This window comes from Oryctolagus cuniculus, chromosome 3 (genome assembly GCF_964237555.1).
Source record: "Oryctolagus cuniculus chromosome 3, mOryCun1.1, whole genome shotgun sequence".
Taxonomy (NCBI): Eukaryota; Metazoa; Chordata; class Mammalia; order Lagomorpha; family Leporidae; genus Oryctolagus; species Oryctolagus cuniculus.
In genome coordinates this window covers 149,366,786-149,391,136 of record NC_091434.1, presented here as the reverse complement: position 1 = coordinate 149,391,136, position 24,351 = coordinate 149,366,786, and the positions used below count along the sequence as shown (strand labels likewise).

Sequence of the window (24,351 nt, the reverse complement as noted above, 5' to 3'; positions counted from 1 at the left end):
AATTCAGGGCCATGCAAGTAGGTTGCTTTTAAAAATCATAACAAATATCAGGATCTCATTTGGGCCTAATCCAAGAAATGGGTTTTCTTTTATCAATGGACAGCATGAATTTAGGCACTGGTGAAAACATTTTTAATTCATTCATTTACTGATGAGTACACTACTATTTATCATAAAGTTAAGGAAAAAAGTTTGAGTGTACACAAAGTCAGTAATCAGAAGTTGGGACCTGTTTCTAGATTCAACAAGGATTAGCAATCTTGCCCACCAACAATCACAGTAACTTCTTAGTGGTCTATGTCGTCAACCCCATTCTCTTCCTACTAGTCAAGGGCTTCCTTCTAATTTAACTCAAGAGAGGCAGAAAATAAGTGACTATGTCCATCCTTATGGCTGCTATCAGTGGTATAACTAATAGCTGAATTGACGTGAGACTGTTAACAAAGCAATGCACAAGAATAATGAGGCAGAGCCAGATATATTATATTTTTAAAATATCACAAATAATATCCTTTTTATTTAGTTAACTTCTGCATCCTTCACATCTTGAAATAAAATTTGTCTGGCTCTGTTACACATCCTAAGATTCTCAATCAAACCATGTAAGTTAGGTTCACATATTGAAATATGATTTTCATCAAGTATTACTCTAAAAGCTGGGCAGAGAGTAGTTTTATAATTTTGAAAAACCCTGCTTACAGAAGTTCTCATTATAGCATACCTACACCTAAAATAAAAAAAAAATTTCCTACTTTTATGATGGTCCACAGGAGACTATTTCCTCCCTACTGCAGGTTTCCAGAAATCTACAAAAGTTACTTTATTTTTAAGCAAAACCACTGCACTATCATTGGTGCAAAGAAATAAAAACTTCAATGACAGTTCACTCAGGCACAATCATTCACTCAATCTATTCATATCATGATGGAATCAAAGGCCTCTTTACACTCCAGAGTGTGACTTATGAGAAGAAGCTCCAAAATTTAAGTTGGACAATTGCAGAAAACAATTATAAACTACTCTTAATAGCTGTGTACATATATTTCCATTAATTGCTCTATTTATTCTAACATACAAAGTATATTGATACCGTTTTAATAAACTGCATTTAAAACATTATATTCATATCTACATTGATCACTTTTTTAACTTAAACTTTCATATAACCTTTTAAAATTTAGTGTCCTCTCTCCCACTTACCTATAGGTTTCTAGTTTTCTCTTTAAAAGTTAGTTTCTTAATCATGATGAAACATTTCTTTCACCTACTTTTGGATAACAATGAAATAATAGGTTCCTTAAGGAAGTATTTAACTGGATGACTACTGAACAGGGACCTAGTTAAGCCATAAAAACAAAAGGAAGGACAGAAGGAAGAAAGGCAGACAAAAGGCAAAAGGACTTTAAAAAGCTCTAAGGCCAATGTGATTTTTTTTGTATGACACTAATGATCACAGTGTATATAACTTCATACCCCCTCTATTAATGTAGATACAAATAAATCAAAATGGTAAATTGTGTTTAACAGCATTAAACAAACACTACATTTAAAAATTCCAGTACACTGAGAATATACTTATCCATAACTCACAGTGACAGGAAAGATAAACAGGCCCCTTGACAACATAAAACATTTCCCGAGGTATGCCACAACGCAAACTTGAAGACGGAAATATCTGAAAGCTCATCTTTGCTTTAGTTTTGACCTCGAGCACAGACTTGCTATTAAAACACACCCCTCCTGTCTCCACTGCTGCCTAACCAAACTATTTGAGTCAGGACAGCATGCAAAGATGTGCCTTCCAGGCAAACTTTTGTTTTCTAGAAGTCAATCTCTCCAATTGTTCTTCCACTTGGAAAAGGTCCACTTCAGCTACTTGACACCAGGGCGTCACTTTCTCCCTTGGGCTTACCTGCTACTACTTAACTATTCTTCCAAGGAGACTCTGGGCATGTTGGGAGGCGACTCATTAAGCACTTCCGAATCCCTGATGACTACATGGGTACACACCTTACACATTCCCACAGGTCTGCGGCGCCCTTTCTTCCTCCAGCCCCTCTGGGGAACACACCGGGGCCACTTATGCACCTCGCGTCCCTAACGCCTGCCCACCTGGGAGCAAGAGTTCCTGAGGAGTAATCTTCCACTAATATCAAGAAACTGACTGGATTTCAATCTGTGGTGAAAGAAAACGTGTGTGTGTGTGTGTGTGTGTGTGTGTGCGTGTGTGTTGGAGAGAGGTGGTGGCGGCGTTACAGATAGCAGCTGTCCATTAAGTGCTTTAAATCTGTTGGTGAAGAAGCTGAATAAACAAATACACAGACGGGTCTGGCTCCTCAGGGACCCTGGATTCGGAGCAGCTTCCCAAGCGGCAGCCAGTTTGGCCTCTTTGGAGCCATCCCTAAGAAAACGCGCACTGGTTCCGCTTCCAAACACCGCAGCCCTGCACACGTCCATCCCCTCACGCTCCTGCTAATCAAAGCCTCGCCCGGCGCTCCAGGTACCCTGAGAGACTTACCTACGAGGTCTCAGAGCCTGAGGGCGGCAGGGCAACTTTTCCTCCCTGCTCTAGAGAGGCCCGAACTCCCGCCGTCAAGTGCGGGTCTACACGAAGTAGGGAACGTCGGGGCGCGTCGGGCCTCCGGGGTGGAGGAGGCGCGCAGCCACCCCGCTGGGTCCCGCCCGGGCCGGCGCGGCCTCAAGCGCCCTAAGGCGAGCGCGGAGGGGCTTCGGGAAACTAGCTTCGCTCGCTGGCTCTAGCTCGCCAGGGCCACCACGGACGCACAGGTCCAAGCCCGAGGAGGAGAACCTCTCCCTCTCCCCCAAAGGTGTCTGCGCCCCCTCCCATAGTGCCCTCCCTGAAGAGATCGCCCTCTGAACCCTAAAACCACCCTGAGCGAGGAGACCTTTTTACAGCGAAGTCGAAGTGAGGCCGGGACAGAGCCCTTGGGGAGGCGGGTCGTGCTAAGGCGTGGACGGGAGAAGGCGCGCGATCCGGGCGGCCGAGGGGACACACTGCTCTCCCGAAGCGTCGCCAGGGGCCGGAGTTTCTCAGCTGGGGAAACCGGAGTGTCCCCGGAGTGCCTTTCTGCTTCCCAGGGAAGGGCTTGTGAAACGAACGCGCAAGTGGCTCCCTTCCGAGCTGGGAGGCGCGCACTTGCCCACCGGAGTGAATAAAGGTCAGCCTTGCCTCAATAAAGTGTGTGCTTCCAGCCGCCAGATGTTTTTACTGGTGTTGCTCCTCCCGGGGGAGGGGAGAAGAGAGGAAGAGGGAAAGGCAACAAACAACAACAAAAGAAGAGTAAACAACACACACATCTGGTGTTTCGACACACATTTCGCTCCAGCCGCGGTCTCCCCGGACTAGGCAACACTTTGCATATCCAAAACTAAAAATCCTCCGAGAGCCAGCAGCAACTCTGTCCCCTCTCGACGCCCCCTGCCCCCCAGCACAAAGCGACAGGGAAAAAAGAACAACAAGTGGTGGTGTAAGGTCCGGAGCGCGGCCCCGACGCCGGGCCGGAATTTGACACATGTCACGCTCGCCCCGCCGCGCGCGCCGCGCTGCCGCCGGGGCCAAACTTTGCCGCCGCCGCCGCGGGAGGAGCGTGAGGAAGAGTCAAGTCCCAGCCCGGCCCGGCGTGGAGGTGGCTGGGACGGGCTGGAGTGCGGAGGTGCACCGCGCCGGAGTCAGGGCCAAGAAACTTACCGCGACCGGGACGCCGTGGGCAGCGTCCCAGGAGGTGGCACCCGCGGCGCCAAGCAGAAGCCCCCAAACAACACACCCACGCGCGAGTCCCGGCAGCCGCTGCCGCGAGTAGGGGCGGGGCGGGGGGGCGCCTCAGCCGGCGGACGCGGCCGCCGCATAAATGACCGGGGCGGGCGCTCGCGGGCGGCGCGGGGCCGGAGCCGGGGCGCAGCGGCGGGCGCGGAGCTGCACGCGCCGGCGTGTCTCGCGCTTTCTCGGAGGCTCGCGCTGTCTCGCGCTGCGGCTCCCCCCACCCGGATCTGTGTGTGTGTGTGTCTGTGTGTATGTGTGTCTGTGTGAGTGTGCGCTGCCGGTCGCGCGCACTCGGCCGCGCGCGCGCGTGTTGTTGGCAATGCAAACTGTACACACACGCGGCGCGCGGAGCCGCCTCCGCTCCGAGGGGCGGGCTGGGGGAAGGGGCCTCTCGGAGGGCCCCTGAAGGGCCGCTGGGCCACTTGTTTGTTTTGTCTTCCTTGGCGCTGTTATTGTCGTGGTAGCGGTGGAGCCCCGAAGTGGTTGGGAATCAGCCGGTCGGGATGCCGGTGTCCCCCACCGCCCCAACCCCTCACGCCCGTGTGCCCCCGGTCGCCACCCCCCACCCCCGCAACTTCTTTCAGGGAGGCGGAAACGCGGGGCAGAGTTTTGTTGGGATTCGCCACGGAGCCTCCTGGCTGACGTCAGGTCCACCTGCTATGTAAACAACTCAGCTCGGGAACTTGTTTGTTCTGCGCCCCCGCCCCCACCCCGCTCCCCACCTCCCGCTCCGCCTCCTCTCGCTCGCCCCAGACGGCGAGTCAGGGGAGGGGGTGGGGAGGGAGGCGAGAACAAAACCGTATGCTGTACTGGCACGGCCGAGTTGTGTCTGCTGCTTCTTGGCAATCCTCAAAGTACGTCCTCTCAGCAGACGGAGCTGCTGGCAAATGAAACTGGGGATTCCACGTGAAAGCGCAAGGAGCCTCGAAGGGAGCCAGAGCCCTTGGTGGCGGGGAGTTACTGGACAGGGTGGTCGGAAAGGGAGACCGACCGTGCGTTCAGGCGCTGATTGGCCTGCCGTTTGCACGGCGTGCGCCTCTGCGGCCTGGGGTGGCGAGAGGCCGAGCGTCTTTCTCACTCATTGTTTTCGTGGCTCCGGGCTCCCTCGGGCCCAGGAGTGCCTGGGCTTCCTCACGGTCGCGCAGCCCAGGTCCCCGGGGCGGGGCTTGGCAGGAAAAAGCCTCCCAGCCGGGACTCGGCGGGTCCGCTGTCGTGTGGGGCCCTATCAGTAGCTGAGGGGAGCACAAGTAACCGGAATGAAAAGGCAAGGAGGGAACTGCCAGAGCCCGCTCTGCGCTCACTTCAAAGCCGAGGCGCCCGCGTGGGGAATTCGCGGGCCCAACCTCCTGGGCACTGGGGGGCCTTGCGCTTCAACGCAGGGTGCGATCCGTTGGGATACCGGGGCGGGGGGGCGGGGGAGGGCTAGGCGGGCCCTGGAGGGGACGCGCGAACCGAAGGCCGACGCGTAGGGGCAGCTCTCTGCCCACCCCAGGTGTGGGCCCGCGTGGGGCCTCCGCGCGGCCTCCTCGCGGCCCCTCCCCGCCCGCGGGCCGGGCGACCCTCAGGCGGCTGCGTTTGCCGCGCGCCGCCGCCGCCGCCGCCGCCGCCGGAGCTCGCGGCTCTGCCCGCCAGTCAATAGCCCAGCGTAGCGTTCCCAAAGGCGCTGAAACTTTTCCTGCTGAGAGCTGCGGCCACGAGGCCGTGCCGAACAGAGAGCCTGGCCCCCCGGCTTCTTCCCAGCCCTCCTCCCTGGAGAAGGAGCGGCTAAACTGTGTAGCCTCTCCGCCGGCGGAAGAGGGGGTGGTGGTGACTGGGGAGCCGGCGAGCGGTGCAAACTTCTGCCTGAGTCTACTCGCCTCACAGAGCACGCGCCCTTTCTTTGCAAAGGGCAAGCGCAGCTCCCTCCCTCACACACACACACACACACGCACACACACACACACACTTGGCACCGTCGCCTCCCTTCCGAGCCCGCGGTTCTCCCCAGGAGGAAGCGGCCCTGGCACCTACTCCTGTAAACACACCGTCAGGTTTCAGACCACGGTGCTGCCAGAAAAAGACGGGGACACCGGGCGCTGGGCTCTGACTCGCAGCGTTTTTCTGTGAGCTTTTCCGCTCCAGGCGGTCCTTGAGCCCTCCGCGTCTGCAGGGTGCTGTCACTCTTTTTAAAAATTGCCCTCCCCCACTAATGCACGCTGAAGAGAGGACAAATAATCCGGATCTGTATCTTTTTAAAGAGCGGAGAGAGAAGGAGGGAGCAGTGACTAATAGAATCCGCCAGAGCCAAAGGGCCCTGCCTCGCCCTTCTTTCTGAAAGGTGGGGGTAATGTGTTAACTCTTCTGCGTTGATGCTTCGCTAGCAACCCCAAATAGAAACGGACTCTGAATTAACCTGAAACCATTTTTGAAAGAGGGAAGAGCCAAGGGCGCCGAAATCCTTGGAAAGCCGAGCCTGTACCTTCCCACGGGGGTTGTGGATAAAGGTAACAGATCAACCAAAAAGGTCCCCAACTTCTCGCTTTTTCCCTCCTTCCTCCCCCGCATCCACCGACTCGGCTCGCGGGCCCCTTCTCTCCAGGTACCCGGAGGAAGTGAACAGAAAAGGCTGACTCTCAAGAGAAGCGGGAGTTAAGGATGAGAAACAGGGTTACTTTCTCAAGACTTGGAGAAGAGCGGGTGCGTGAGCCTTTGACTTTTCTGTACACAAAGGCACGCCTGGGTGAAATTCGTAGCCTCTGACGTTTCTTGCCCCCCGAGTACAAATAGCCCAGCGCCAAGAGGCGCAAAAAGGTGTCTCCGTCCCAGCAGCGAGTCTTTTATCAGTTGGCCGCGCACCCTTCCAGGCGCCTTTCCTGGCGGGGCTCCGGGCTCAGCGCCCGTGCGCCCCCGCGGAACTTGCTCGCGGGTTCTTCTCTCTGCCTGCTGCCACGCCTGGGGCCGCCAACCCTGCCTGAGGAGTTGAGAAAGCTGGTCCCGCCAGGAGCTGGTCCTCGGCGAACCCCTCGGCCGCAGCCAATGGGCTGGGCCCGGGTTCGATAGGTGAAAGTTCAGGCTCAGGACTTGCTGCTCGCTCCCCGGCTCCCTGCGCCAGCCTCCCAGCCCCCGCCTCTAGCCACCCAGCAGACGCAGCCCGGCTACCAGGGCCTGCCACGGTGGCACGCGGTTTGTGGATGGGTGGTCATAAAATACATTTATTTGCAATTCCTTGAACTAGCCCACCACCCCCGCTCCAGCACGGCCCAGAACACTGCAGGCTTTGTTCGCCTCGGCTTGCTGCTGGAGCCGGCGGGGTTTAGCGCTCTGTGCTAAAACAAGACTCCCCCCCCCCCCCCAAAAAAAAAGTTGAAGTTGAATAATAGGAAAACCGGGTTTCCGCAGCCGAGGAAAACGCTGAAAGGGCAAACAGCGAACGAATAGTTTTCTTTTGTACAAGTCACTGGTCAGCTCCCTGGATCACGGCAGCCTTTGAACGAAACGCTGCACCTCAGAGAGAGAGGGGAAGCCAAATTGAGTCCCTGAAGTCGCGGCGCAGGGTCATAGCCACAGCCAAAGTCTCTTTTGCAGCACGTGGGTCTGCAAAAGTCATTTAAAGAGGTTCCAGGGGGAGAGTTGAACGGGACTACTGGGTGAAAGGAGAGTTTTACCAAGTGGACCTTGAAGCGCCCTGAAGAAAATCTATTTTATAGCAAGTTGATTTTGCAGTGAAACCTCAAATCAACAAAAATCCGAGACGCTGCTCCACTATGGTCTTGGAGAAAGATAAATTCGTTAAAAATGGTCTCGGTCAGCGCGTGTTGCGTGGGGTAAACCGCCCCAAAAGAGACTCACTCAAGCTAGGATGAAGGAAAAGAACCGGCGCGAGAGACACATTAGGGGCACGTTGGCTTCATGCATCTCCGAATGAAACACTTCGGTATTTTTTAAGGTTACTTGTTATAAACATTCTGTTATTCACAGACTTGGATCTGTTTTCCCCAAAACTTAGAGTCCAATGACAGCTACAGTTTTTGTTCTTTGGAGTCGTTTTACCGGTATAGCTGTGACTTACTCTTAAAATTTAAATGACTGGTTGGACACTTCGCTGAGGGACAGCAAAGGGGGCATTTTTTAAAATTATTTTTTCATTTCTGTTACAGATGTCATCTTCCAAGTTGCGTTACTCGCTTTAAATAGCTTGTAACGAATGACTTCTCTAAGTGCAAGGTGAAATGATTTTCTTTTCACACAGAAAAGCAGGCACTTGGCAGATTCCTGTTTTTCACATGGACTGCAGTTGTTCTGAAGATGGGCAAATACGACTTTCCAAGGCAGTCTATCCTACTGTCCTCCCAAACATATTTAAGAAAAAGAAAATTTTAGTTTCACCGAAGTCAAATCAAGGGTAATCGATGTTACAATGTCAGATTGAATGTAGATGTTGCAAAATTAGTGGAGTTACACCACCATCTGTCGTTAAACTTGGGGACTACAAAATTTGGGACCTATCATAAATCTTAATGGTCGCGTTTCCCAACTTGAAAAAAAAAAGCACTGACTATATGTTCCATTCAAATTTTCGTTGCATATATCCTGAATTTATCCATAACCTAGAGCTGCAAATATTTGTTCATAAACCCACACTTCTACCTGGATTATCTTCTTCAGAAAATACATACCCACATCTGCCAGCCTCCAGTTAGAGCTGACTTGGCTGGAATCTGGCACATCAACAGATCTGCAATGGGTTTATTCATTTCCAACCAACTTCCCATCCACCCTTGCTTCTAGTAGGACCATGGAGATTCAATTACAGATATCCTCTCATGTCCTGGAGTGATTCACCAATGCTTAATTCTCTCTTGAACGCAACCTAGTTCTTTGTTAGTACATCTAATCGTGGAATTTAACCACACAACCGTAACATATCTCTATTAGGGGGTTGGCTGTAGGTGTCTTGTTAATATTGGGCTCCAGTTTGGGTTTATCCTGCTGAAGACAACGATCAATTGCTCTTAGATAAATTTTACAGGCTTAATGGACTCTATACCAAGAAAGGCTTTATCTAAATGCATATGGGGAGGGGACAATTGCTGGATAAAGAATTCCAAAAATGAATCTAAATCCTTCACCAAGCAATGAAGATTGCATCTTTTTTATACATTGCTCCAAAGGTGAGTATGTGTGTGTGTATTCATGTGTGTGTATGTATCTATATTTAAGATTATTTATTTTAAAGGTAGAGTGACAGAGCTAGAGAGGTAGAGGTAGATAGATCAACTGATCTATTTCTCATTCCCTGGTTCACTCCCCAAATGGTTGCAGCATCCAGGTTTGGGCTAGCCTGAAGCTAGAAGCCAGGAATTCCATCAAGGTCTTCCACATGTGTGGCAATGGCCCAAGCACTTTGGCCATTCTACTGCATTCCAAGGCACATTAACAGGAAGTTGGATCAGAAGGGAGGACTAGAACATGCACTCCGATATGGGATGCCCCTGGCTCCCAGTGTGCTATATCTCTTTCTTCCACCTCCCCCCAGTAAAGTTTCTGGCTCTTCCTTGACTCCAGCTGTTGTTTTCCTTTTTATTTTATCTTTCTCTCTCTCTTTAAAAATTTACTTACTTATTTATTTATTTATCTGAAAGACAGAGTCACAGAGAGGCAGAGAGAGAGAGAGAGACAGGTGGGTATTCCATCTGCAGGTTCACTCACCAAATGGCCAACAACTGGAGCTAGCCAATCCGAAGCCAGAAGTCAGGAGACCTTTCAAAGTTTCCCACATGGGTGCAGGGGCCCAAGCACTTGGGCCATCTTCCACTGCTTCCCTAGGCCATAGCAGAGAGCTGGATTGGAAATGGAGCAGCTGGGTCTTGAACCGGTGCCCATATGGGATGCCGGCACTGCAGGCGGTGGCCTCACCCACCATGGCACAGCAACAGCCCCACTGTGTTGTATTTCTAAGAATCAAAATATCTATTTACGACGTTGCATCTTTTTCTGTACTAAATAATTTGTTGCTAAGTTTCTAATTTCCAGGAATTAAAAATAAATAAAATTTAATGGCTTATGTTGATAATACATTAACTAGAATTATGATATCAAGTTGAATAACACAAAATGTCTGTATTTGATCCCTACAAATAGCAATTTTGAATGTTTCAGTTTAACAGAATCCAAGTTTTTCTGAGCTGTGTTCTGTCTCTGTAAGACTGAGTACAGCGGGGCTGGCCCCATGGCACAGTGGGTTAATCCTCTGCCTGCTGCGCCAGCAACCACAATGGGCGCTGCTTCTAGTCCTGGCTTCCCCTATTCCAATCCAGCTCTCTGCTATGGCCTGGGAAAGCAGTGGAGGATGGCCCAAGTGCTTGGGCCCCTGCACCCGCGTGAGAGACAGAGAGGAAACATCTGGCTTCTGGCTTCGGATCAATGCAGCTCTGGCCATTGCGGTCATCTGGGGAGTGAACCAATGGAAGGAAGACCTTTCTCTCTGTCTCTCCCTCTCACTGTCTGTAACTCTACCTTTCAAATAAATAAATAAAAATCTTTTTTTTAAAAAAAAGAGTACAGCTAAATTGCCCAATCCTTGATGTTTATTTCCTGCCACATCAATTTAAGTAATTAGAATTACCTGCCACAAAACACTTTTGTCTGTTGATGTTTCTAATGTTAAATTAGTGTTAAGAGTTGTATGTCTCTGAATTACTACAAAATTTTAGAACTGAAGGGAACTTCAACACATTCTAGCGCATTCCCCTCATTTTAAAAACTACAAGGCCGGCGCCGCGGCTCACTAGGCTAATCCTCCGCCTTGCGGCACCAGCACACCAGGTTCTAGTCCCGATTGGGGTGCCGGATTCTGTCCCAGTTGCCCCTCTTCCAGGCCAGCTCTCTGCTGTGGCCCGGGAGTGCAGTGGAGGATGGCCCAAGTGCTTGGGCCCTGCACCCCATGGGAGACCAGGAGAAGCACCTGGCTCCTGGCTTTGGATCAGCGCGATGCGCCGGCAGCAGCACGCCGGCCGCGGTGGCCATTGGAGGGTGAACCAACTGCAAAAGGAAGACCTTTCTCTCTGTCTGTCTCTCTCACTGTCCACTCTGCCTGTCAAAAAAAAAAAAAAAAAAAAAAAACAAAAACAAACAAACAAAAAAAAACCTATAAAGACATGAGAACAAATTCTAATTATTTTTTAACTATATCATGTCTCTAAACATAATCACAGTCCTTTCTCTTACACAAAATAAGGCTGCTGCTGCTTTTTTTTTTTTTTTTTTTTTTTTTGCAATGCTCCCCCATGTATTTACATTTTCTTCACATCCATCAAAACTGAAATGGCTTAGCGATAGCAATGCCTTTGAATTTCATTCCAGTATTGAAGATTGTTAACTGTCATGTCATGTCCACTGGAGTATATAGGAGAATAAAAAGTCTAACGACTTGTTTCTCTTGAAAGTCAATTAGAGTCTACAAGATGTCTTCAACAGTGTAAAGAGGTTCATCACTGTTTCATCACTGTTGATTGCAAGTATTCATCATAGAAAAATTGATGGCAAGAGGCGCTAAAACAAACCACAGTTTATGCTGTTTTCCAGGGTTAATTATCTGCAGGGACTCACAGTAAGAAAAACCCATATCATCAACAGCTTGCCTTCACTGTGCTTTTAAGAAATAAAGGCTCACATGAGGCTAACAGACAAAACATAGCATCTATATTCTTTAAACTGTGACCAAAAAAAAAAAAAAAAACTATATCAAGATTACACATCTGTGTAGATTTTCATTTTGATTTAATAACCACATGGCTCCAGTAACCATAGTAGTCTATCCAAAGAATATACTGAGATGGTTAATTGTAACAAGTCACATAAAGTTTGTTCAGTAATCTACCCACATTTCCTTCCCCAAGGTACTCCTCCTCCCTCTTCTTATTTCCTTTCAATTCTCCTTCTCCCTCTTTTTCTGATCTATTTTCCTCTGTCTGTCATGACTTGTCACCACCCTCACAATGACAACTTCCAAAATTCCCACAGCTACTTGTGTTTTTCCTAAGCTCCTAAGCTGTCCTCCTTTCTTCTTGGTCAGCTACTCTTTCCATCACCTGGTTAGCTGTATCGTAGTCTGCCCAGTCACTCAGACCAAAAAGATTCAAGTCACAGTATCACCTCTTCCATCTTCTCAAATCCAAGAAGGATTGGAATTTGTTTATTGTTAGATATTTAATCTTCCATCATCCTCTCCATCTGTTCATGGTTGTTGCCTTAATTCAACCCTTCAGGATTTCTTGTTAGCTTATTCTTTGGTAACTTTCTAATTCAGTTCCCTATTTTTAGTATCCTTTTGTTCCATTTCATCTTTTTTCCTGCTTTCTAAAAAGCATGACACTGAGAATCAGGCAAAAGTCTCCTGCAGCTAGGGTAGTCAAATCTTCAGTTTTTAACCAAGGATAACAAATACATACAGCAGGTAGACATTTCACAATTTTTTTGGAATAAAAAGAAAGATGTATTTTAGATCACATATACATATATATATATATATATCCCTTCTGTATATATTCATATATGTATACATATAAAATCAGAACAGTATTACCTATATAACTCTATATATATTCTGTCAAAACATTGTCACCTACATAGTATATATATTCTGTCAGAATATTGTCCCATATATTTATAGCTGAGTATCGTTTTCATCAAGTCTGTGTCCCAGTTGCTGCCCAAATATCTGGCTGCAATAGTAACAACTGAAGATTTTCACTGATTTTCAAATTAAAGAACTTAAAAATAGACATTAAGGTATAATAAATCTGGCATTCAACTTCCGTACTTTATCATTTAATGGATCAACAAATAAATATATACTAAGCACTGCAATATATACTCCAACAATTAAACATGTATAAAGTTAAGTTTTTGCCCAAACCTTAACCTAAAACTTACCTTCTAATGACTGAAGTAAGACATATAAGTGGATTATTTCAGTAAAACATAAATTTCAATAAACCATAAGATAGAATATATCAAGGACACCATAAGACTAGAGAAAATATTTCTTGAAGTTAGAGTAAGAAAGCAACACAGTTCCATTTTTTTTGTGATGATTACTTAAAAAAATCTAAGATACATCTTCCAATCAAAAATTTATAATTCACCAAACAGTTGCATCAGAAAACATAATCTTTTGAATAAAGCATGTAGTTGTGGTAAAAACATGGTCATATCAAAGATAATGACATGCTTTTATAGAAAGGTTGCTTTTCTTATATGTCAGGATTTCAGCACAGGAAAATAATTTCACAATAGGACCTAAAAAGAATTGCAAATAATAAGCAAAGAAAGATAATTGTTTTGAGTTTTGGAAAGGATGTGCGTGGCTTCCTTTCTTCCCCAGCGTCTTCTCTAATTCTTGAGCAAGAAAAGCAAGTTATACTGGACTAGCATGGTCTCCTGAAGACAGCCTTAGGTAAGCGCTCTTTCTTCTACCAGCTACCACCTCTCAAGTTGCATGCTGGTTTCCTTTCAACCTTCTTTTTCACTATTCCCATTTCAGTAAATTCAGCCTTTGGCAAAACATTCTCATTGATATAAGGAGGCTTTAAAATGCTCTTGGAAAATGTCCATTATCTTTTAATTTCATTTTCCATGAACCTTTTGAAGCACAGTTGTACGTTTGTCTACCTTCCTTCCCCTTCATTCTTTTTAATTTATATTTTTTGTTCCCTTTCTTCCCAGAAAACACATATGTGTGCTTACAATACACACACACACACACACACACACACACACACACACACGGTTACCATGTTTAAGAGCAATGCTGGAAGCATAAGGAATCCAGGAGGGACATTGTGGCACCGCGGGTTAAGCACTGCATGTAAGTCTGTCCCTGCATCCATGTCAGAGTGTGACTCCCCTGCCCCTCCAGCTGCTCTACTTCCAATCCAGCTTCTTGCTGTTGTGCTAGAGAAGGCAGCAGAGGATGACCCAAGTGCTTGGGCCTCTGCCATCCTCATAGGAGGCCCCTATGGAGTTCCTGGCTCCTGGCTTCCATTTGGTCAAGCCCCAATTATTGTGGGCATTTGAAGAATAAACCAGAGGATAGAAGGTCTCTCTTTGTGTCTCTCTCTCTGTTTCTGTCTCTTTCCCCCCACCTGCCTCTATGTAACTGTCTTTCAATTAAATAAGTAAATAAATATTTTTTTTAAAAGAGGAATCACAGTTTAAGGAAACTAACATTTATAAAAAGGAAAAATTTTAAATTAGTGCTTTAAGATATTAAAACCTTGAAAGCCCCTCAAATAAAGGAATAGTGAAACAGACACTCTTACATCCCTTGTCAATCAAATTGCTACAAACCAACTGGAAAGCAACTTGGTAACTTTGTGTTTTAAAATCAGTTGCATAGCTCTATTGCAAATCAATAGAAACTATCTGAAATACAGACAGAAAGTCTTCATGCAAAAGCTGTCCGTCAGAGAATCATTTAAAGTAGCACAAATTTGAAAATAATATAAAAAGTCAGCAATATATTACATAGTCCAGCCACTAAAATAATATGTATCTTAAGATTTTTACTTTGTGTTTTATTTATTTAAAAGGCAAAGATGGTGGGGGAGACAGAGAGAAAGATCAATCTCCCATCTGCTGGTTCACTCCCCAGCTACAGTGGATCTATTTGGGCTAGGCTGAAGCCAGGAGCTAGGAGTTTCTTCTAGGTCTCCTACATGGAGACCATCTTCTGCTGCTTTCACAGGCACATTAGCAAGGAGCTGGATCAGAAGTGGACCAGCTGGGACTCGAACTGGTGCCCAAATGGAATGCCGGCATCACAGAAGGTGGCTTAACCTACCACACCACAATTCTAGCCCCACTAAAATAATAATTATGGGATGATTTAATGACATAAATATTTTTGTTGTATTGCTTGATGAAACAACAACATATACAAATGTATCAAAAGAAGACCAGAAAGAAACATACTATTGCATACTACCCTTCAAGGTGATCCACAGAGACCCACACCACCCAGTTTCACAGTCATGTGCAGTCCTCCCCCACATTGTTCCAGTCTTGGTCTACATAATGGTATGACACATCTGAGTTCAGTTTATAAAAGATGGTGGCTTTTGTCTAAGACTCTGGATAGATCTGTGCACCACTTGCTTTGGCAAGCTGCCATATTGTGAGAGGCATAGATGGTAATGAAGTACTGTCTCTGGTCAACCAGTAGAGAGGAACTGAGGGGGTCCCTGCAGCCATGTGAGTGAATTTGGAAGTAGATCCTTATTTTTCCACTTGAATCTTCCTTAAATGATCAGAACAGCATTATTGCACCCTTGTGAGAGAATCTGGGCAGAAAACACTCAAGGTTTTTTTGGGTAAGGAAAGCTGTTCCTGGATACCTGAACCCTCACAGACTATGAATTGATGATTGTTTGTTGATTTTAAGCTGCTAAGTGTAGGAGTAATTTGTTATACAGTTATGATAACTACTACAACCATGAAAAGAAAGGTTATATTTAAGTGGTAGAATAACAGGTGATTTTTTTTCTACTTACAGTATTTCCAATCCCAAAGGGACAAATACCACTTATTCTCCTTGATAGGTGACAACTAACTGAGCATCAAAAAGGAAACCTGTTAAAGTGAAATGAACACTATGAGAAACGGTGACTTGATCAGCCCTCACCCTGACTGTTGATGAGCAACTTGATATGTTATCCCTCTTAGTATTTTTTTTGTTTGTTCTACTTAATACATTTTGGTTGAATACTGTAATCAATACACAATTCTTCTTAAGTGCTGAAACTTAACTTAAAAGTGATCACTGTTAAATATAAGAGTGGGAATAAGAGAGGGAAGAGATGTGCAATTCGGGACATGCTCAAGCTGACTTACCTCAAACGGTAGAGTTAGAAACATACCAGGGGATTCCAATTCAATCCCATCAAGGTGGCATGTACCAATGCCATCTCACTAGTCCCAGTGATCAATTTCTGTTCACAATTGATCATAATGATAGGACTGAGAACCAAAGGGATCACATAAACAAGAATAGTGTCTGCAAATACTAGCTGATAGAATAAAAAAGGGAGAGAATGATCCAACATGGGAAGTGAGATATACAGCAGACCCATACAATGGCAGATGTCCTAAACAGCACTCTGGCCTCAGAATCAGCCCTTAAGGCATGCGGATCTGGCTGAAAAGCCCATGAGAGTATTTCAGGCATGGAAAGCCAAGACACTCTGGAAAAAAAAAAAAAAAACCTAAATGAAAGAACTCCACAAGTGAGATCCCAGTGGAAAGAACGGGTCATCAAAGAAGGAGGTACCTTTCTCTGAAGGGAGGAAAGAACTTCCACTTTGACCATGGCCTTGTCTAAAAATTATCAGAGTCAGTGAACCCAGGGGGTTTCCATAGCCTTGGCAGCTCATGACAAGAGCCTAGGTTGATTACTGATGCCATAAACAAGAGTGTCAATTTGTTAAGTCAACAACAGGAATCACTGTGCACTTACTCCTCATGTAGGATCTTTGTCCTTAGTGTGCTGTACATTGAGATCTAATGCTATAACTAGTACTCAAACAGTATTTTTCACTTTATGTTTCTGTGTGGGAGCAAACTGTTGAAATCTTTACTTAATGTATGCTAAACTGATCTTCTGTATATAAAGAGAAACGAAAATGAATCTTGATGTGAAAGGAAGGGGAGAGGGAGTAGGAAAGGGGAGGGTTGCGGGTGGGAGGGACGTTATGGGGGGGAAGCCATTGTAATCCATATTCTGAACTTTGGAAATTTATATTCATTAAATAAAAGTTAAAAAAAAAAAGAAAAAAAAGTATTTCCAAAATTCTCTACAACAAAGATTTTTGACTTCATTAGTGGAAAAAATTCATTAAATAATTATTTGAAAATTTATGTTTAAAATGCCCTTTAGAATTACTTTCCTACAATATCCTCTACTAAAATGGAATCTATCATAAGCATAGTATATTAAGTTAAATATAAAATTTTATTTCAATGTTTTTGTTTTGTTTACTAAAAAGTATAGTGTTATCTTGTAGTATAAACAAGTAGCATTGTGCTAGTTTTGTTATGGAGCAGTTTAAACTGTAAATTGTGACCCCAGCGTCCCAAATTGGAGTGTTCCTTTGAGTACTGGCTCCTCTGCTTCGAAATCAGCTTCCTGTTTATGTACCTGGGAAGGCAGCAAGTGATGGTTCATGTGCTCAGGTCCCCACAACCCATATGGGAGACCATGTTGCGGTCATTTGGAGAGTGAATAAGCAAATGGAAGATCTTGCTCTCTCTCTGACACTTTGGTTTTCAAGTAAATAAATGACTATATAAATGTATTATAACTCTTTTCGAAAAATAAAACATGGAGCTCAATCATGTTCCATATTTTAAAAAATAAATAAGCAACATTTATACATATTATAAGTATATTTATGAACTAGTAGGATATCTAAGCACCATTCACAACAGTGTTTCTGAGAAAATTTAATCAAAGTTATAGGCTACCCACTTGCATTTTAATCAATTTTTACTTGTCAACTTCCTATTTATATCTATCAAAAAACATACAGAAAAAAGATATTTTAAGATTTAGCTATTTTGAACAGGATAACTGTTAAAATATTTCCTGTCTCATTCCAGGTAGATGAATAAAAATCTGTGAGAGGAGAAAGCAAGTCTAGATTCTGACTTCATTTTTAATCATAAGAAACAATCACTGTCTCTTGAGGTCTTCTTAATTAGGTTATAGCACGGTTAACAGTTGTTGAGTAGAGGACAAAGCAAGTTCTAAATTAGTTTAGCAAAAATTAGCAAATCAATAAGTATGTTTTTGTCAAGTGAAAATAAACATGCTAAGACAAATGGATTGCCTAATCTGTTAGTAATTATGCCTCTTATCTTCATATTATCAAAACCCAAAATAACAATTTTATGCTGAGTTCCTTTCTTGAAAAGTTTAAGTCATAAAAAACCATTTATTGATGTTGTTAATATTGATTATATAATAAATTTGATAATATCTAGATTGCCTTGTGGATTTAAATGGGTTGATAAAGTAAAATGGCACATAAAATAATTTTCATAGCATGAAAAGTGAGTATATTAATCACTAGTTGTTTTGATAACATTCTTAGAGTAATTATGAACACCAGTGTTTTGTTGAATTTTTATGAACACCAGTATTTTCTTGAATTTATCTCATAATATTATTAGAGTATTATCAGTGAGTTCAATGACATAAATAAATATGGTTCCCCTCATAAGAATATATAGTATATGTTAGATACATAAATTTTTGCTAAAGTCGTTATTTCATTTCCTTATCCAAAGATTCTCACATTTTCTGACTTATTTTTTGAAGTTAAAAAATCGTTTTATTACTTCTATGATCCTTTGTCCATCGTGTTGTTGATTCATCTTCTATAACAATTCTCTTTTCCACCTCCTCACTAAAATCTGTGAATCAGGATCACAAAGATGTCTGAACTGGTGAAAGAAACGTATGCTATTCTAACCAATTGAAGAAAACTCATTGACACCTTCCATGGTTTTTTCAAATAGTTAGGTCATTAAGGATCATAAATCATAACGTGTCTTTGCAAGAAAAAATGGGTATCTCTTAAGCAAAAATCCATGGTAATTAGCTTGTGATCCTATATGTAATCAAGTTCAGGTAATTTATTTTTAGATAAAGAGGTACAAAAACTCTATATTAGAATATGATAATATTGGGGTAAGGATGCTTGAAAATAAACCATTGAAGGCAATCTGACCTCTAAAATATGGTTAGTAAGATGAGCTCTACCTTGCAGATTTTAGCAGGGAAATGTGGTGAGCAAATGTAAGACTTTCAAAGGAAAGGAAGTTCGTACAGCTGTTTGACTGTGAGAATTAGATAAACTGTGGTCATGAAATATAGACCCCTTTACTTCCTGAATTCAATTCAGTTCAATTCATTTCAGCAAATATTTATTGAGTCTATGTTATTTGTCTGTCAATATTTAATACCTCAGAATCATAATCATTGGGTTACATAGGGGCTTCAATGTCGCTCACCTAATCCAAGATTCTTCCCAAAGAAGGAATTTGGGTATGGATTTTTGTTATGAAGCTATATTTTGTGGAGTGTTTTCATTAAGAGTAGTCAGGAAACAGAATCCAGAGATGGCTGGGTATCCAAGCTCATTCTCAAATTTCTTGCATTTCAAAGTACATGTCCTCAGAGCTTTACTTGATTGCATATTGAACAGTTTATCTCTGGAAATTCATAACCTAAACTGGAACTGAACATCTCATACCTTGGAAGATCATCCTTCCTGCTTCCATTCCTTCAGGGAAACCAAAATTCCTCTTGTTCATCCTTTGTTACTTTTTTCAAAAGATTTATCCTACAACTAACACTTGATCCCTCCAGAACAGAGTCTGGAGCCAAATCTCTCTCAGATGACTTTGATTTTTCATTGGCTCCACATTATTGACTTTGGATATAGCACGGGATTCTTTAATTTTTAAATAATTATTGTGGGGAGTGGGCAAGGGCAAGAGAAAGAGTGACACACACACAGAGTCCTCTCATCCCCAGGTTCACTGGAACTCAATCCAGGTCTGCCACATGAGTGTCAGGGACACAACTACTTGAGCCATCATCTGCTGCCTTCCAGGGTATACATTAGCAGGAAGCTGAGATCAGAAGCAGAACCTGGACTGGAACCCAGGCACTTATAAAGAAATGTGGGCGTTCCAAGCAGTACCTTAACCACTAGACCATACATCTGCCCCTAGCATGAATTCCTATCTTGATTAGCAGCCACCATTACTTTATCTGACAATTTGAAGGCAGTACTAATTATAGAACTTTCTACCTTGTCAACTTCAGCACGGTTTTGATGCTTCATATGAATTTCTCTACTCTCAAGGATTGATATAGCTGGAAGAGGAAAGAGCTAATGGGCACATTTGTAGGAGCAAGCTAGCTGGACCTTTTCTCTTCTTGAGCAGAACTTTGGGGAGTGCTCTCTTGAGAACATTGTGTGACACAGAGATGTGGATGCTTAAGTTTCCACATCTAGCTCATTCTAAAGTAGTGGCTTCTCCTAGATACGCACTGGCAAGCCACCATAATCATGAAAGGAAATGTAAAATCAGGTGCATTTTTTTTTTTACATACAACTTATGTGGTCATCAAGTATCAGATGAAGTCCTAGAAACATGATCTATGTAGAGATGGTGTGGAGCAGGCTCAATTAAAAGTATTTTAGGTGCATCTTGTTTACCATTCACAGCTGTTAAAAGGATAGGCATCAACACAATTGATTTGTCCTTCAGTACAATCAGAAAATTATATAATAAGATAGGTGATTGAACATAGTGAGTTAAATATTATTTTTTTGATTTCTTGAGTAATTATGGTAATAGCAAAAGGAAAATAAGCATAGAAATGATTCATCTTATTTATACAAATTTGAGGTTACAACATAAGTGGTACAGATAAAAAAGATTGGAGGCAGGCATTTAGCATAGCAATTAAGACATCAGTTAATACACTGCATCCCGGGGTGTCTGGGCTTGTAACCTGGCTCTAACTCCTGATCCTAGCATTCTGCCAATACACACCCAGGCAGTAGATATAGATTGAATGCCTAGCTCCTGGCTTCAACTCTAGTCCAGTGTGGGCTATTATGGACATTTAATGAGTGAAGAAACAGATGGAAACTCTCTCTCTTTCTTGCTCTCTCGCTCTATCTCTCTATCTTTCAAATAAACAAATAATTTAAAAATTTACTGTGAGAAGTATTCATCAATTGATTTCATGCTGAATTATTTAAATCATATAAAGAACTATATTATTGTTAAGTATTGTTGCTTTATATTCTGAGATTTTCTTTACAAAAATAATAAATCACTCTATTTTCAGTTTTTGATTACTGATTCTCATTTTGGTAGATTTCTAACACTCATCCAAGGCGATGAATTTATGGGTGTTTAAAATATTTCTGGTAATCTTTAAGTTAATCATCTATTATTAGATTAGTCCTTCTTAAGCAGGGCTTAAATTTTGTCATATTTTTACAAAATTAGCATTTGAAGAATATTCAGAAAATGGAAGAGGAATAGTTCTTGGGAAAAATCTTCCAATAAACTAAAATGGCAGCTCATTATGCTAAAAATAAGTTTATATATTAGACATCATCAAAACTTAAAACTTTTATCCTATGATAGATTCTGTTTAAAAGGAAAAGAAATGGGATTGGTATTTTATGGTGTAGTGGGTTAAGCCATCATTTGGAATACCCACATCCCATATCAGACTACCTAGTCCAGGCTCTGGCTACTCTGCTTCAGTTCCAGCTTCTTGCTAATGCTTATCTTGGTAGGCACCAGCTTATGGCTTAAGTACTTAGGCCATTGCTACCTACATGAGAACTCTGATGCAGTTCCAGACTTGTGAATTTGGCCAGGCCCAGCCCCAGCTGTTGCAGGTGTTGGGGGAGTGAAACCAGTGGATAAAAGACATCTCTCTCTTTCTCTCTTAGTCTGCCTTTCAAAAAAAAAATGTAAATAAGATTAAATGTTTTTAAAGATTGGAAAGGCAAGTTACAAATTAGGAAAAATATTGATAAACCACATATTTGAAAAATATTTATATCTAGATTAAATAATTTAAAAAATTTTTAGTTTCTTAAATTTTTTAGAGATTTATTTATTTATTTGAAAGGCAGACTGAGAGAGAGCAAGAGAGAGAGAATAAGAATCTCCCATCCACTGGTTTACTCCCCCAAATGGCCACAATGGCCAGGCCTGGGTCAGGCCAAAGCCAGGAGCCTAGAACTCTTTGTGAGTTCCCTATGTGGATGGTAGGGGTCCAAACACTTGGGGTTTTTTCTGGTGCTTTCTCAGTCGTATTGGCAGGGAGCTGGATCAGAAACAGGACAGCCAGAACCTAAACTAGCATTAATTTGGAATGCCAGCATCGCAATCGGTGGTTTAATTCATTATGCCAGTTCCATGGCAATAAAAATTTTGAAATATACATTATCATTATCTATAGTAACCCTACTGTGCAATAGAATACCAGAATTCATATCTAACTATAACTTAGTACCTTTAACCAACCTTTCCCCATCCTCCTTGCATCCTCTCTTCTCCCCAGCCTCTGTAGCAAGCAACAATTATGGCTTAACTTCTATGAGATTAATATTTTTAGATTCCACATACTATTGAAATCGTGTGGTACTTGTCCTATATATCTCTTCTTTTAAAAAATATTTATTTATTTATTTGAAAGGCAGAGTTACAGAGAGGCAGAGGCAGAGAGAGGTCCTCCATCGGCTGGTTCACTCCCCAAATGGCTGTAAAAAAAGAGCTAGGCTGATCCGAAGCCAGGAGCCAGAAGCCTCCTCCAGGGTCTTCCATGTGAGTGCAGGGGCCCAAAGACCTGGGCCATTCTCCACTGCTTTCCCAGGTCACAGCAGAGAGCTGGATTGGAAGTGGAGCAGCTGGGTCTCGAGCAAGTGCCCATAGGGGATGCTGGCACTGCAGGCAGTGGCTTTACCCAATAACACCACAGCACCAGCCCCTTTATACATTTCTTTAAAAACCACAAATCTAGAGGAAAGGGTTTTTAGTGATTTCATCATGAAGAAATATTAAAAGTTTGAGGAAATAGATATGTGTATCTTAATTGGACATTACACAGTGTATACTTGTTTAGAACCATCAGATGGCACTCCATAAATATATACAATTTTTATGAGTTATTTAAGAATACTACTAATAAAAAAAATTCTCAGAACTCAAAAAAATTCCAAAAGTGGGTGTTAACCCAATGCTGGGGACACAACTGTCACATAACTGAGTGCCTGAGTCCTGTGTCTGCTTCTTGCTGATGTGCCCCCCAGGAGACAGCAGATATAGCTCAACTAATTTCATCCCTGGCCACCCACGGGGGAGACTGGATTGCATTCAGGGCTCTTCACTTCAGCCTGACCCGTCCCAGACTGTTGCATGCATCTGGGAAGTGAGTGAATCAGCAGATGGAAAACACCACCATTCTCTTTCTCTGTCACTCTGCCTTTCAAATAAATGAAAATAAACAAATAAAAATTTTAATAAATGCACACACAGAAAATTGACAAAAGACATGACATTTCACTAAAACTATATATATACAGACAACAAATAAGCATAAAAATTTTATATGTGATTGATAAGATTGTTGGTTATGGAGTTTTATATGTAGCTGCTAATTTGACCTTGTTAATTGTGTAATTTAGGCTTCTGTATCTTTGCTTACTTTATTTTTGCTGAATTCAGCTTTTCTAAAAACGATGTAAGAGAATTTCCTACTGTAGCTGTTGACTTTTTATCTCCCTATTCAGGTTTGTCATTTTTGTTATACAAATACTCCTTGACTAACGATGAGGTTATCATCGTAAGTTAAAAATATCTTGTTAAAAAACATTTAACACTCCTAAACCATAAAACATCGTAGCTTAGCATCACAGAATACTGTAGAATTTTGTTGTTTACCCTCACAATAAGGTGACTGGGAGCTGCTGCTCATTGCTGCTATAGTGTACCTTTTTTTAGATCTTGGAGAGAGACTTCAACTTTTCCCTATTCAATAGGATGTTAACTGTTGGCCTGTTACATATAGCCTTCATTATGTTGAAGTATATTCCTTCTATTCCTAACTTGGTCATAATTTTTGTAATTAATAATAGTAAGCTCTAACAATCATTTGTATTTCTGTTGTGTCATTGTAATGTCTTCATTTTTCATCTCTGCTTCTATATATTTGAATCCTCTTTTTTTAAACTAGAAGTCTAATTAAAGGTTTATGAACTTTGTTTAGCTTTTCAAAGAACAGCTGTTTGTTTAATTGATTTTTTATTGCCTTTTAATTTCTATATCATTTATTAATGCCCTGAGTTTTTTTTATTATTATTATTTTTTTGACAGGCAGAGTGGACAGTGAGACAGAGAGACAGAGAGAAAGGTCTTCCTTTGCTGTTGGTTAACCCTCCAATGGCTGCCACGGCTGGCGCACCGCGCTGATCCGATGGCAGGAGCCAGGTGCTTCTCCTGGTCTCCCATGGGGTGCAGGGCCCAAGCACCTGGGCCATCCTCCACTGCACTCCCTGGCCACAGCAGAGAGCTGGCCTGGAAGAGGGGCAACTGGGACAGAATCCGGCGCCCCGACCGGGACTAGAACCCGGTGTGCCAGCACCACAAGGCGGAGGATTAGCCTAGTGAGCCGCGGCGCTGGCCTTATGCCCTGAGTTTTATTATTTTTTCAGTTCTACCAATTTTGGGTTAGATTTGCTTTTGGTTTCCTAGTTCCTGAGATGCAATAATGTGTTCTTTATTTAAGATTTTTCTGATTTTTTGTTTGTTTTTTTTTAATATGGGCATTGATTGTTATAAACTTTCCTCTTAGTATTTCTTTTGCTTTATCCTATAGATTTTGGTATATTTTTATTTCCAGGTTCATTCATTTCAGGAATTATTTTATATTTCATCCTTGATCCATTGATTGTTCAGGAGTTTAATTTATGTAATTGTGCAGTTTCCAA

The 24,351-nt window shown here is 43.0% G+C and overlaps 1 protein-coding gene and 1 pseudogene across 17 annotated transcripts in view; one reads left to right on the top strand and one right to left on the bottom strand.

Annotated features, from left to right (window-relative positions):
- FOXP2 (forkhead box P2) overlaps positions 1 to 3,911 on the bottom strand; it is a 660,955-nt gene extending 657,044 nt beyond the window's left edge. For 14 of the 17 annotated variants that reach the window (XM_070069853.1, XM_070069849.1, XM_070069850.1 and 11 more), the window contains exon 1: positions 3,710 to 3,911. The gene's annotated coding sequence lies outside the window, so the exon portion shown is untranslated. Of the gene's footprint in view, positions 1 to 2,906; positions 3,098 to 3,709 lie in introns of those variants that run through there. The other 3 variants (XM_070069851.1, XM_017342626.3, XM_051848003.2) reach the window with 3 other exon arrangements.
- Positions 3,912 to 5,037: 1,126 nt separating this feature from the next.
- Positions 5,038 to 24,351, top strand: part of LOC103348720 (RUN domain-containing protein 3B-like) — a 43,867-nt pseudogene continuing 24,553 nt past the window's right edge.